This window comes from Rhipicephalus microplus, unplaced genomic scaffold, assembly GCF_043290135.1.
Source record: "Rhipicephalus microplus isolate Deutch F79 unplaced genomic scaffold, USDA_Rmic scaffold_270, whole genome shotgun sequence".
Classification (NCBI taxonomy): domain Eukaryota; kingdom Metazoa; phylum Arthropoda; class Arachnida; order Ixodida; family Ixodidae; genus Rhipicephalus; species Rhipicephalus microplus.
In genome coordinates, this window is record NW_027464841.1 from 113065 (window position 1) to 127500 (window position 14436).

At 62.4% G+C, this 14436-nt stretch overlaps 1 non-coding gene across 1 annotated transcript; it reads right to left on the reverse strand.

Moving 5' to 3' along the window:
* LOC142793037 (small subunit ribosomal RNA) lies at nt 1-1815 on the reverse strand. The gene has a single exon (XR_012891395.1). It is a non-coding gene; the product is annotated as a small subunit ribosomal RNA (ribosomal RNA).
* Nucleotides 1816-14436: the final 12621 nt, after the last annotated feature.

Consider the following 14436-nt stretch of genomic DNA (forward strand, 5'->3'; position numbering starts at 1 on the left):
TAATGATCCTTCCGCAGGTTCACCTACGGAAACCTTGTTACGACTTTTACTTCCTCTAAATGATCAAGTTTGGTCATCTTTCCAACAGACCGGCGCAACCGAAAGGCCGCGCCGGACATCGGTCCGAAGACCTCACTAAATCATTCAATCGGTAGTAGCGACGGGCGGTGTGTACAAAGGGCAGGGACGTAATCAACGCGAGCTTATGACTCGCGCTTACTGGGAATTCCTCGTTCAAGGGGAACAATTGCAAGCCCCTATCCCAATCACGAAAGAAGTTCCACGGGTTACCCAGTCTTTTCAGACAGGGATAAAGACACGCTGCTTCCTTCAGTGTAGCGCGCGTGCGGCCCCGGACATCTAAGGGCATCACAGACCTGTTATTGCTCTGTTTCGTGCGGCTAGGAGCCGCTTGTCCCTCTAAGAAGGTTGTAAGGTGCTGGGAACCCCGCACCTATTTAATAGGCTAGAGTCTCGTTCGTTATCGGAATTAACCAGACAAATCGCTCCACCAACTAAGAACGGCCATGCACCACCATCCACCGAATCAAGAAAGAGCTCTCAATCTGTCAATCCTCCCAGTGTCCGGGCCGGGTAAGTTTTCCCGTGTTGAGTCAAATTAAGCCGCAGGCTCCACTCCTGGTGGTGCCCTTCCGTCAATTCCTTTAAGTTTCAGCTTTGCAACCATACTTCCCCCGGAACCCAAATACTTTGGTTTCCCGGAAGCTGCCCGCCGAGTCATTTGAGTAACTCAGGCGGATCGCTGGTTGGCATCGTTTATGGTCAGAACTAGGGCGGTATCTGATCGCCTTCGAACCTCTGACTTTCGTTCTTGATCAATGAAAACATTCTTGGCAAATGCTTTCGCAGTAGTTCGTCTTGCGACGGTCCAAGAATTTCACCTCTAGCGCCGCAATACGAATGCCCCCGTCCGTCCCTCTTAATCATTACCTCGTATTCCAAAAACCAACAGAACAGAAACGAGGTCTTGTTCTATTATTCCATGCAAGTTTATTCAGGCGACTCGCCTGCGTTGAGCACTCTAATTTTTTCAAAGTAAAAGCACCGGCCATCTCGAGGCACACAATGAAGTGCACCAAGAAAGAACCGGCATGATGTTCAGTCCGAGCCGTCGCATCGGGTAGATGCACTACTCGTCTGGAACTGAGATCCAACTACGAGCTTTTTAACCGCAGCAGCTTTAGTATACGCTATTGGAGCTGGAATTACCGCGGCTGCTGGCACCAGACTTGCCCTCCAATTGATCCTCGTTAAAGGATTTAGAGTGTACTCATTTCAATTACGGGGCCTCAAAAGAGTCCCGTATTGTTATTTTTCGTCACTACCTCCCCGTGCCGGGAGTGGGTAATTTGCGCGCCTGCTGCCTTCCTTGGATGTGGTAGCCGTTTCTCAGGCTCCCTCTCCGGAATCGAACCCTGATTCTCCGTTACCCGTAACAACCATGGTAAGCAAGTAACCTACCATCGAAAGTTGATAAGGCAGACACTTGAAAGAAACGTCGCCGGCTCGTGGCCATGCGATCAGCACAAAGTTATCCAGAGTCACCACACAATACGGGCCGAAACCCGATCGATCTTGGTCTAATAAAAGCACCCGTTACCCAAAGGGCTCCAGGCTCACTGCATGTATTAGCTCTAGAATTGCCACAGTTATCCAAGTAGGAAGAAACGATCTAAGGAACCATAACTGATTTAATGAGCCATTCGCGGTTTCGCCTTATTTCGGCATGTACTTAGACATGCATGGCTTAATCTTTGAGACAAGCATATGATTACTGGCAGGATCAACCAGGTAATCGTTCGACTGCGCGTCCGTCCTCGCCTTCGGCGGGCCGGACGCAGTCTGTGTGCGGCGGAGGCCACCTTCAGGCGCCCCAACACGCTTATTTTGCACTCCGAGATGACGGCGTTCGAGCTCGCTACGGCACAACCTTCCCGAAAGACGAGTGGGAGCCGTGCGGCAAGAAGCACGTTCATGCTCGCTCTTTTTCGTTGCATCGACTCGGTCGCGCCGTGCGGGTTGCCCAAGCCCGCTGCACTGTCGGTGGACCGGCCGGAACTAGCAACGGAGCCGAGACTGCAAAGCCGCCAGACGACGGGTCACGCCCGCGTCTTCGGCGCTTTCGCATCTGAATCGCCCGAGGACGACACGGAACACACCTCGATATCGTGGTAAAACGGCACCGTCCGACAACCAGCCCCTAACGCATCAAGCGGATGAGGCTGCAGACGACTGCCGTGGATTCCCCTGGAGCAGACCCGAGGACACGCTTGACGAGGCCGAAGCCCGCCGCATATCAGACACCCGGTCGCTTTCGCGTACGCCGCTCACGAGAACCCCCACATAATAGCAGCGATAAGTACCCAGACCTCCTTGGGCACTAATACGAGCGTACTCGAGAAAATTTCACCGCGGGTGTGCCCCGAAACGTGTGGCACGTTGAGCGTGCCACAAGTCTACGTCGCTCTCAAACCCGCCGAGGTCGTAGAATTTGCGACCCTACTCACGAAATTCCCACCGAGGATACGGCCGCAAACGTACCGCACCTTGGGTAGGCCACGAGTTTGTGCAACACTACGCTGACGGCACAGCACCGAGGTCGTGCGCGCACGCACGGGAAAATTCCGCCGCGGTTTCTGCCGAAAACGTGAGGCACCACGACTCTCCGCAAGTTCGCGTCGACTGCGAAAGACCGAAGTCGTGAACGACGTGTCCGCTACTCGCCGCCGACACGCTGGACACCAAACGTACAACGACTCGACGGCGTCGTAGAGGCCCACGACGCGGTTTTCCTTAACGACGTCTCGGCGTGGCACCGACAGGTTAGAACGGCCGACCAACGTTCCCTGTCCGCCGTTCGGCTCAGTCGAAGGGCTCGGCGACTTCGGCAACGCTGCGAAGCCGCACGGTGACGCACGCCATGTCCCCATTTTTTTTTTTTTTTCTTTCTGCGTCTGCCGGGGTGCCCCTATAATAGCAGCGATAAGCACCCAGACCGCCGTGGGTCGCTCGCCCCGGCTGACGTGGTTTTTCGTACTCCTGCGGCGGTCGCCGTCAAGCACGTCCAAATACGCTACTTTCGTGGGCGCATTCACGCTCTTTCGCTTCGCCGGAGTGCCAGCACTCACTCTGCCAAAAACGGCGAACATCCGAGCGGCGGTTCCCACTTTTGCGTCGGCGTCGCAAACCCCGCCCCGGCAGACGAGGTTTGCCGTACTCGTGCGACGGTGGCCGGCGGGCACGTCGAAAGACGCCGATATCGTGCGCGAATTGGCGCACCTTGGCTTCACCGGAGTGCCGCCACTGACTCCTCCAAAAACGGCGAAGATCCGAGCGGCGCTTCCCACTTTCGCATCGGCGTCCCGAACTCCGCCCCGGCTGACGCGGTTTACCGTACTCGTGCGACGGTCGCCGGCGAGCACGTGGAAAGACGCCGATATCGTGCCCGAATCGGCTCCGTTCGGCTTCGCCGGAGTGCCAGCACTGGCTCGGCGAAAGACGACGAACATCCGAGCGACGGTTCTCACTATTGCGTACGCGTCGCAAACCCCGCCCCGGCAGACGCACTTTGCCGTACTCGTGCGACGGTCGCCGGCGAGCACGTAGAAAGACGCCGATATCGTGCCGGAATCGGCCCCGTTTGGCTTCGCCGGAGTGCCAGCACTCACTCGGCCACAAACGGCGAACATCCGAGCGGCGGTTCCCACTTAGCCGTCGGCGTCCCGAACTCCGCCCCGGCAGACGCGGTTGCCGAGCTCGTGCGACTAGCGACCGCGAAGCCGTCTCGCGACGCCGCTTTCGTGCGCGGCTCCCACTGCGACCTGGGTCACCCGAGGTCGACGAGCAAGAAAGAATGTCGAAAAAAATTTTTTTTTTTTTTGCGTCTGCCGGGGTGCCCCTATAATAGCAGCGATAAGCACCCAGACCGCCATGGGTCGCTCGCCCCGGCTGACGTGGTTTTTCGTTTTCCTGCGGTGGTCGTCGTCAAGCACGTCCAAACACGCCACTTTCGTGGGCGCATTCGCGCTCTTTCGCTTCGCCGGAGTGCCAGCACTCACTCTGCCAAAAACGGCGAACATCCTAGTGGCGGTTCCCACTTTTGCGTCGGCGTCGCCAACCCCGCCCCGGCATACGCGGTTTGCCGTACTCGTGCGGCGGTGGCCGGCGGGCACGTCGAAAGACACCGATATCGTGCGCGAGTCGATGCTTCTTGGTCTCGCAGGAGGGCCGCCACTCACTCCTGCAAAAACGGCGAAGATCCGAGCGGCGCTTCCCACTTTTTCGTCGGCATCGCAAACCTCGCCCCGGCAGACGCGCTTTGCCGTACTCGTGCGACGGTCGCCGGCGAGCACGTCGAAATACGCCGATATCGTGCCCGAATCGGCCCCGTTTCGCTTCGCCGGAGTGCCAGCACTCACTCGGCCAAAAACGGCGAACATCCGAGCAGCGGTACCCACTTAGCCGTCGGCATCCCGAACTCCGCGCCGGCTGACGCGGTTGCCGAGCTCGTGCGACTAGCGACCGCGAACGCGTCTCGCGACGCCGCTTTCGTGCGCGGCTCCCATTGCGACCTGGGTTACCCGAGCTCGACCAGCAAAAAAGAAGGTCGAAAAAAAATTTTTTTTTTCTGCGTCTGCCGGGGTGCCCCTATAATAGCAGCGATAAGCACCCAGACCGCCGTGGGTCGCTCGCCCCGGCTGACGTGGTTTTTCGTACTCCTGCAGCGGTCGCCGTCAAGCACGTCCAAATACGCCACTTTCGTGGGCGCTTTCGCGCTCTTTCGCGTCGCCGGTGTGCCAGCACTCACTCTGCCAAAAACGGCGAACATCCTAGTGGCGGTTCCCACTTTTGCGTCGGCGTCGCCAACCCCGCCCCGGCATACGCGGTTTGCCGTACTCGTGCGGCGGTGGCCGGCGGGCACGTCGAAAGACACCGATATCGTGCGCGAGTCGATGCTTCTTGGTCTCGCAGGAGGGCCGCCACTCACTCCTGCAAAAACGGCGAAGATCCGAGCGGCGCTTCCCACTTTTTCGTCGGCATCGCAAACCTCGCCCCGGCAGACGCGCTTTGCCGTACTCGTGCGACGGTCGCCGGCGAGCACGTCGAAATACGCCGATATCGTGCCCGAATCGGCCCCGTTTCGCTTCGCCGGAGTGCCAGCACTCACTCGGCCAAAAACGGCGAACATCCGAGCAGCGGTACCCACTTAGCCGTCGGCATCCCGAACTCCGCGCCGGCTGACGCGGTTGCCGAGCTCGTGCGACTAGCGACCGCGAACGCGTCTCGCGACGCCGCTTTCGTGCGCGGCTCCCATTGCGACCTGGGTTACCCGAGCTCGACCAGCAAAAAAGAAGGTCGAAAAAAAATTTTTTTTTTCTGCGTCTGCCGGGGTGCCCCTATAATAGCAGCGATAAGCACCCAGACCGCCGTGGGTCGCTCGCCCCGGCTGACGTGGTTTTTCGTACTCCTGCAGCGGTCGCCGTCAAGCACGTCCAAATACGCCACTTTCGTGGGCGCTTTCGCGCTCTTTCGCGTCGCCGGTGTGCCAGCACTCACTCTGCCAAAAACGGCCAACATCCGAGCGGCGGTTCCCACTTTTGCGTCGGCGTCGTAAACCCCGCCCCGGCAGACGCGGTTTGCCCTACTCGTTCGACGGTCGCCGGCGAGCGCGTCGAAAGACGCCGATATCGTGCGCTAATTGGCGCTCCTTGGCTTCTCCGGAGTGCCGCCACTCACTCCTCCAAAAACGGCGAAGATCCGAGCGGCGTTCTCCACTTTCGCATCGGCGTCCCGAACTCCGCCCGGGCTGACGCGGTTTACCGTACTCGTGCGACGGTCGCCGCCGGGCACGTCGAAAGACGCCGATATCGTGCCGTAATCGGCCCCGTTTGGCTTCGCCCGAGTGCCAGCACTCACTCGGCCAAAAACGGCGAACATCCGAGCAGCGTTTCCCACTTTCGCATCGGCGTCCCGAAGCCCGCCCCGGCAGACGCGGTTTGCCCTACTCGAGCGACGGTCGCCGGCGATCACGTCGAAAGGCGCCGAATTCGTGCACGAATCGATGCTTCTTGGTCTCGCAGGAGGGCCGCCACTCACTCCTGCAAAAACGGCGAAGATCCGAGTTGCGCTTCCCACTTTTTCGTCGGCGTCCCGAACTACGCCCCGGCTGACGCGGTTTACCGTACTCGTGCGACGGTCGCCGGCGGGCACTTCAAAATACGCCGATTTCGTGGGCGCATTCACGCTGTTTCGCTTCCCCGGAGTGCCAACACTCACTCTGCCGAAAGCGGCGATCATCCGAGCGGCGGTTCCCACTTTTGCGTCGGCTTCGCAAACGGCGCCCCGGCAGACGCGCTCGTGCGACGTACTCGTGCGACGGTCGCCGGCGAGCACGTCGAAAGACGCCGATATCGTGCTCGAATCGACCCCGTTTCGCTTCGCCGGAGTGCTGCCAGTCACGGCGCAGAAAACGGCGAACAAGTGTTTTTTTTTTTTTTTTCCTAGAATTTGTGTTATAGAAGGCACATTTGATATCGGACGATAATTTTCAACTTTATCACGCGCACCGATTTTCGTGTAGAGGTTTGCAAGTTTATGGGAATTTCTCCACTTGGAATAATGCGATTTAGTAGTACTACGAGAACTTCATGGATGTACTCAAGGGTACGGGGCAAGTCAGTTACGTCAACACCTGCAGATTTTTTACACTTCAAACTGAAAATTGTTGGTTGTGAGTCCTCGTGTGATATTAAAGGCCGATTCGCTAACACATAGAACAAAGAAAGAAAGGAAGAAAAAACGCCCGCGCTCGCTCAAGAAACCTGGGTTCGCAACAAGTGGCAACAACAAGCAACCGAGCGAGTGCGCCAAAACCCGTGGCGGCCGAACAAACGCGAAGTCCCAACCGCGTCAGCCGGGGCGGCACGGGACAGGAAAAATCACTTCAGCCGGGGCGGCGGGGCACCGAATAAACCTCGTCACCTCGTCGCAGGATAAAAGAGGAAACAAAAAGTCTAAACAGCGTCTGCTGGAGCGAATGCGTAATAAAACAACAACAACAACAAAAAAAAAACACCCGCGCTCAAGAAGTCTGCAATCCTCACAAAAGGCGACTGTGACCGAGCAGCGTCAGCCGGGGCCGTGCGGAAACGGAAAAACCGCGACTACCGGGGCGTCGAGGCACCGAAAAATCCACTTCAGCCGCGGCGAAAAAAAAAACAAAAAGAAAGACGGAGGGGGGGGGGGGGGAACCACGTCTGCCGGGGCGAAGGAAAAAAAAAAACGCGTCTGCCGGGGCGAGCCCGGGTGCGGCACCACCGGGAAAACTGTGGCAAACAGACATGGCGATCGAGTGAGTGGGCCGCCAGCCAGGCTCAGCCAAAAAGTGCAAAGTCCGAACTGCGTCAGCCGGGGCGGCAAAAACCGCGTCAGCCGGGGCGGCGCAAAAAACCGCGTCTGCCGGGGCGGCACGAAACCGCGTCAGCCGGGGCGGGGCGAAAACTGCGTCAGCCGGGGCGAAAAGAAAAAAAAAAAACGCGTCTGCCGGGGCAAGCCCGGGTGCGGCACCACCGGGAAAACTGTGGCAAACAGACATGGCGATCGAGTGAGTGGGCCGCCAGCCAGGCACAGCCGAAAAGTGCAAAGTCCGAACCGTGTCAGCCGGGGCGACGCAAAAACCGCGTCAGCCGGGGCGGCGCGAAAACCGCGTCAGCCGGGGCGGCACGAAACCGCGTCAGCCGGGGCGGCGCGAAAACTGCGTCAGCCGGGGCGGCGCGAAAACCTCGTCAGCCGGGGCGAGCGAAAAGGGGGGGGGGGGAACCACGTCTGCCGGGGCGAAAGAAAAAAAAAACGCGTCTGCCGGGGCGAGCCCGGGTGCGGCACCACCGGGAAGACTGTGGCAAACAGACATGGCGATCGAGTGAGTGGGCCGCCAGCCAGGCTCAGCCCAAAAAGTGCCAAGTCCGAACTGCGTCAGCCGGGGCGGCAAAAACCGCGTCAGCCGGGGCGGCGCGAAAACCGCGTCTGCCGGGGCGGCGCGAAAACTGCGTCAGCCGGGGCGAGCCCGGGTGCGGCACCACCGGGAAAACTGTGGCTAACAGACATGGCGATCGAGTGAGTGGGCCACCAGCCAGGCTCAGCCAAAAAGTGCCAAGTCCGAACTGCGTCAGCCGGGGCGGCAAAAACCGCGTCAGCCGGGGCGGCGCAAAAAAACCGCGTCTGCCGGGGCGGCACGAAACCGCGTCAGCCGGGGCGGCGCGAAAACTGCGTCAGCCGGGGCGAAAGAAAAAAAAAAACGCGTCTGCCGGGGCGAGCCCGGGTGCGGCACCACCGGGAAAACTGTGGCAAACAGACATGGCGATCGAGTGAGTGGGCCGCCAGCCAGGCACAGCCGAAAAGTGCTAAGTCCGAACTGCGTCTGCCGGGGCGGCACGAAACCGCGTCAGCCGGGGCGGCGCGAAAACCGCGTCTGCCGGGGCGGCACGAAACCGCGTCAGCCGGGGCGGCGCGAAAACTGCGTCAGCCGGGGCGAGCCCGGGTGCGGCACCACCGGGAAAACTGTGGCAAACAGACATGGCGATCGAGTGAGTGGGCCGCCAGCCAGGCACAGCCGAAAAGTGCTAAGTCCGAACTGCGTCTGCCGGGGCGGCACGAAACCGCGTCAGCCGGGGCGGCGCGAAAACCGCGTCTGCCGGGGCGGCACGAAACCGCGTCAGCCGGGGCGGCGCGAAAACTGCGTCAGCCGGGGCGAGCCCGGGTGCGGCACCACCGGGAAAACTGTGGCAAACAGACATGGCGATCGAGTGAGTGGGCCGCCAGCCAGGCACAGCCGAAAAGTGCTAAGTCCGAACTGCGTCAGCCGGGGCGGCAAAAACCGCGTCAGCCGGGGCGGCGCAAAAAACCGCGTCTGCCGGGGCGGCGCGAAAACTGCGTCAGCCGGGGCGAAAGAAAAAAAAAAAAACGCGTCTGCCGGGGCGAGCCCGGGTGCGGCACCACCGGGAAAACTGTGGCAAACAGACATGGCGATCGAGTGAGTGGGCCGCCAGCCAGGCACAGCCGAAAAGTGCTAAGTCCGAACTGCGTCTGCCGGGGCGGCACGAAACCGCGTCAGCCGGGGCGGCGCGAAAACCGCGTCTGCCGGGGCGGCACGAAACCGCGTCAGCCGGGGCGGCGCGAAAACTGCGTCAGCCGGGGCGAGCCCGGGTGCGGCACCACCGGGAAAACTGTGGCAAACAGACATGGCGATCGAGTGAGTGGGCCGCCAGCCAGGCACAGCCGAAAAGTGCTAAGTCCGAACTGCGTCTGCCGGGGCGGCACGAAACCGCGTCAGCCGGGGCGGCGCGAAAACCGCGTCTGCCGGGGCGGCGCGAAAACTGCGTCAGCCGGGGCGAGCCCGGGTGCGGCACCACCGGGAAAACTGTGGCAAACAGACATGGCGATCGAGTGAGTGGGCCGCCAGCCAGGCACAGCCGAAAAGTGCAAAGTCCGAACCGTGTCAGCCGGGGCGACGCAAAAACCGCGTCAGCCGGGGCGGCGCGAAAACCGCGTCAGCCGGGGCGGCACGAAACCGCGTCAGCCGGGGCGGCGCGAAAACTGCGTCAGCCGGGGCGGCGCGAAAACCTCGTCAGCCGGGGCGAGCGAAAAGGGGGGGGGGGGGAACCACGTCTGCCGGGGCGAAAGAAAAAAAAAACGCGTCTGCCGGGGCGAGCCCGGGTGCGGCACCACCGGGAAGACTGTGGCAAACAGACATGGCGATCGAGTGAGTGGGCCGCCAGCCAGGCTCAGCCCAAAAAGTGCCAAGTCCGAACTGCGTCAGCCGGGGCGGCAAAAACCGCGTCAGCCGGGGCGGCGCGAAAACCGCGTCTGCCGGGGCGGCGCGAAAACTGCGTCAGCCGGGGCGAGCCCGGGTGCGGCACCACCGGGAAAACTGTGGCTAACAGACATGGCGATCGAGTGAGTGGGCCACCAGCCAGGCTCAGCCAAAAAGTGCCAAGTCCGAACTGCGTCAGCCGGGGCGGCAAAAACCGCGTCAGCCGGGGCGGCGCAAAAAAACCGCGTCTGCCGGGGCGGCACGAAACCGCGTCAGCCGGGGCGGCGCGAAAACTGCGTCAGCCGGGGCGAAAGAAAAAAAAAAAACGCGTCTGCCGGGGCGAGCCCGGGTGCGGCACCACCGGGAAAACTGTGGCAAACAGACATGGCGATCGAGTGAGTGGGCCGCCAGCCAGGCACAGCCGAAAAGTGCTAAGTCCGAACTGCGTCTGCCGGGGCGGCACGAAACCGCGTCAGCCGGGGCGGCGCGAAAACCGCGTCTGCCGGGGCGGCACGAAACCGCGTCAGCCGGGGCGGCGCGAAAACTGCGTCAGCCGGGGCGAGCCCGGGTGCGGCACCACCGGGAAAACTGTGGCAAACAGACATGGCGATCGAGTGAGTGGGCCGCCAGCCAGGCACAGCCGAAAAGTGCTAAGTCCGAACTGCGTCTGCCGGGGCGGCACGAAACCGCGTCAGCCGGGGCGGCGCGAAAACCGCGTCTGCCGGGGCGGCACGAAACCGCGTCAGCCGGGGCGGCGCGAAAACTGCGTCAGCCGGGGCGAGCCCGGGTGCGGCACCACCGGGAAAACTGTGGCAAACAGACATGGCGATCGAGTGAGTGGGCCGCCAGCCAGGCACAGCCGAAAAGTGCTAAGTCCGAACTGCGTCAGCCGGGGCGGCAAAAACCGCGTCAGCCGGGGCGGCGCAAAAAACCGCGTCTGCCGGGGCGGCACGAAACCGCGTCAGCCGGGGCGGCGCGAAAACTGCGTCAGCCGGGGCGAAAGAAAAAAAAAAAAACGCGTCTGCCGGGGCGAGCCCGGGTGCGGCACCACCGGGAAAACTGTGGCAAACAGACATGGCGATCGAGTGAGTGGGCCGCCAGCCAGGCACAGCCGAAAAGTGCTAAGTCCGAACTGCGTCTGCCGGGGCGGCACGAAACCGCGTCAGCCGGGGCGGCGCGAAAACCGCGTCTGCCGGGGCGGCACGAAACCGCGTCAGCCGGGGCGGCGCGAAAACTGCGTCAGCCGGGGCGAGCCCGGGTGCGGCACCACCGGGAAAACTGTGGCAAACAGACATGGCGATCGAGTGAGTGGGCCGCCAGCCAGGCACAGCCGAAAAGTGCTAAGTCCGAACTGCGTCTGCCGGGGCGGCACGAAACCGCGTCAGCCGGGGCGGCGCGAAAACCGCGTCTGCCGGGGCGGCACGAAACCGCGTCAGCCGGGGCGGCGCGAAAACTGCGTCAGCCGGGGCGAGCCCGGGTGCGGCACCACCGGGAAAACTGTGGCAAACAGACATGGCGATCGAGTGAGTGGGCCGCCAGCCAGGCACAGCCGAAAAGTGCAAAGTCCGAACCGTGTCAGCCGGGGCGACGCAAAAACCGCGTCAGCCGGGGCGGCGCGAAAACCGCGTCAGCCGGGGCGGCACGAAACCGCGTCAGCCGGGGCGGCGCGAAAACTGCGTCAGCCGGGGCGGCGCGAAAACCTCGTCAGCCGGGGCGAGCGAAAAGGGGGGGGGGGAACCACGTCTGCCGGGGCGAAAGAAAAAAAAAACGCGTCTGCCGGGGCGAGCCCGGGTGCGGCACCACCGGGAAGACTGTGGCAAACAGACATGGCGATCGAGTGAGTGGGCCGCCAGCCAGGCTCAGCCCAAAAAGTGCCAAGTCCGAACTGCGTCAGCCGGGGCGGCAAAAACCGCGTCAGCCGGGGCGGCGCGAAAACCGCGTCTGCCGGGGCGGCGCGAAAACTGCGTCAGCCGGGGCGAGCCCGGGTGCGGCACCACCGGGAAAACTGTGGCTAACAGACATGGCGATCGAGTGAGTGGGCCACCAGCCAGGCTCAGCCAAAAAGTGCCAAGTCCGAACTGCGTCAGCCGGGGCGGCAAAAACCGCGTCAGCCGGGGCGGCGCAAAAAAACCGCGTCTGCCGGGGCGGCACGAAACCGCGTCAGCCGGGGCGGCGCGAAAACTGCGTCAGCCGGGGCGAAAGAAAAAAAAAAACGCGTCTGCCGGGGCGAGCCCGGGTGCGGCACCACCGGGAAAACTGTGGCAAACAGACATGGCGATCGAGTGAGTGGGCCGCCAGCCAGGCACAGCCGAAAAGTGCTAAGTCCGAACTGCGTCTGCCGGGGCGGCACGAAACCGCGTCAGCCGGGGCGGCGCGAAAACCGCGTCTGCCGGGGCGGCACGAAACCGCGTCAGCCGGGGCGGCGCGAAAACTGCGTCAGCCGGGGCGAGCCCGGGTGCGGCACCACCGGGAAAACTGTGGCAAACAGACATGGCGATCGAGTGAGTGGGCCGCCAGCCAGGCACAGCCGAAAAGTGCTAAGTCCGAACTGCGTCTGCCGGGGCGGCACGAAACCGCGTCAGCCGGGGCGGCGCGAAAACCGCGTCTGCCGGGGCGGCACGAAACCGCGTCAGCCGGGGCGGCGCGAAAACTGCGTCAGCCGGGGCGAGCCCGGGTGCGGCACCACCGGGAAAACTGTGGCAAACAGACATGGCGATCGAGTGAGTGGGCCGCCAGCCAGGCACAGCCGAAAAGTGCTAAGTCCGAACTGCGTCAGCCGGGGCGGCAAAAACCGCGTCAGCCGGGGCGGCGCAAAAAACCGCGTCTGCCGGGGCGGCACGAAACCGCGTCAGCCGGGGCGGCGCGAAAACTGCGTCAGCCGGGGCGAAAGAAAAAAAAAACGCGTCTGCCGGGGCGAGCCCGGGTGCGGCACCACCGGGAAAACTGTGGCAAACAGACATGGCGATCGAGTGAGTGGGCCGCCAGCCAGGCACAGCCGAAAAGTGCTAAGTCCGAACTGCGTCTGCCGGGGCGGCACGAAACCGCGTCAGCCGGGGCGGCGCGAAAACCGCGTCTGCCGGGGCGGCACGAAACCGCGTCAGCCGGGGCGGCGCGAAAACTGCGTCAGCCGGGGCGAGCCCGGGTGCGGCACCACCGGGAAAACTGTGGCAAACAGACATGGCGATTGAGTGAGTGGGCCGCCAGCCAGGCACAGCCGAAAAGTGCTAAGTCCGAACTGCGTCTGCCGGGGCGGCACGAAACCGCGTCAGCCGGGGCGGCGCGAAAACCGCGTCTGCCGGGGCGGCACGAAACCGCGTCAGCCGGGGCGGCGCGAAAACTGCGTCAGCCGGGGCGAGCCCGGGTGCGGCACCACCGGGAAAACTGTGGCAAACAGACATGGCGATCGAGTGAGTGGGCCGCCAGCCAGGCACAGCCGAAAAGTGCTAAGTCCGAACTGCGTCTGCCGGGGCGGCACGAAACCGCGTCAGCCGGGGCGGCGCGAAAACCGCGTCTGCCGGGGCGGCACGAAACCGCGTCAGCCGGGGCGGCGCGAAAACTGCGTCAGCCGGGGCGAGCCCGGGTGCGGCACCACCGGGAAAACTGTGGCAAACAGACATGGCGATCGAGTGAGTGGGCCGCCAGCCAGGCACAGCCGAAAAGTGCAAAGTCCGAACCGTGTCAGCCGGGGCGACGCAAAAACCGCGTCAGCCGGGGCGGCGCGAAAACCGCGTCTGCCGGGGCGGCACGAAACCGCGTCAGCCGGGGCGGCGCGAAAACTGCGTCAGCCGGGGCGAGCCCGGGTGCGGCACCACCGGGAAAACTGTGGCAAACAGACATGGCGATCGAGTGAGTGGGCCGCCAGCCAGGCACAGCCGAAAAGTGCTAAGTCCGAACTGCGTCAGCCGGGGCGGCAAAAACCGCGTCAGCCGGGGCGGCGCAAAAACCGCGTCTGCCGGGGCGAAATAAAAAAAAAAACAAAGAAAAAAGCCCGCGCTTAATCAAAAGAAAACAAAGAAAAAAGCTTGCGCTTAATCAAAAGAAAACAAACAAAAAAAGTTCGCGCTTAAGCCTGGCGGTGGAACCACCGGGGCAAACAGACCTGGCGATCGAGTGAGTGGGCCGCCAGCCGGGGTGAGCCAAAAAGTGCAAAGTCCGAACCGCGTCAGCCGGGGCGGCGCGAAAACCGCGTCAGCCGGGGCGGCGCAAAAACCGCGTCAGCCGGGGCGGCGCAAAAACTGCGTCAGCCGGGGCGGCACGGAAAAACGAAAACCGCGTCAGCCGGGGCGACATCAAAATGAGGAAAAAAAAAAAAACTGCCTTAGGACACCTGCGTACACTTTCATGCGTTTGGGCATATCTCTCTGTAACACGCGCGCCCCTCGTTACGCGCGGCACTCTGTTTTCTCCGACACCCATATTTCGGCGGCATGTGGCACGCGCGCCCGTCCCTACGCACGGCACACCGCAGTGCTTTCTCGATATTTTTCTTTTCCTCCAACACCGTCATCTATAGGCTTTTAGTGACCTGTTGCTCGTGGCACAAGTTCGCTTGCTCTGACACCTCTTGCATGCGCACCGTTTTTGCGCACGGTGCTATGCCGCAAAGC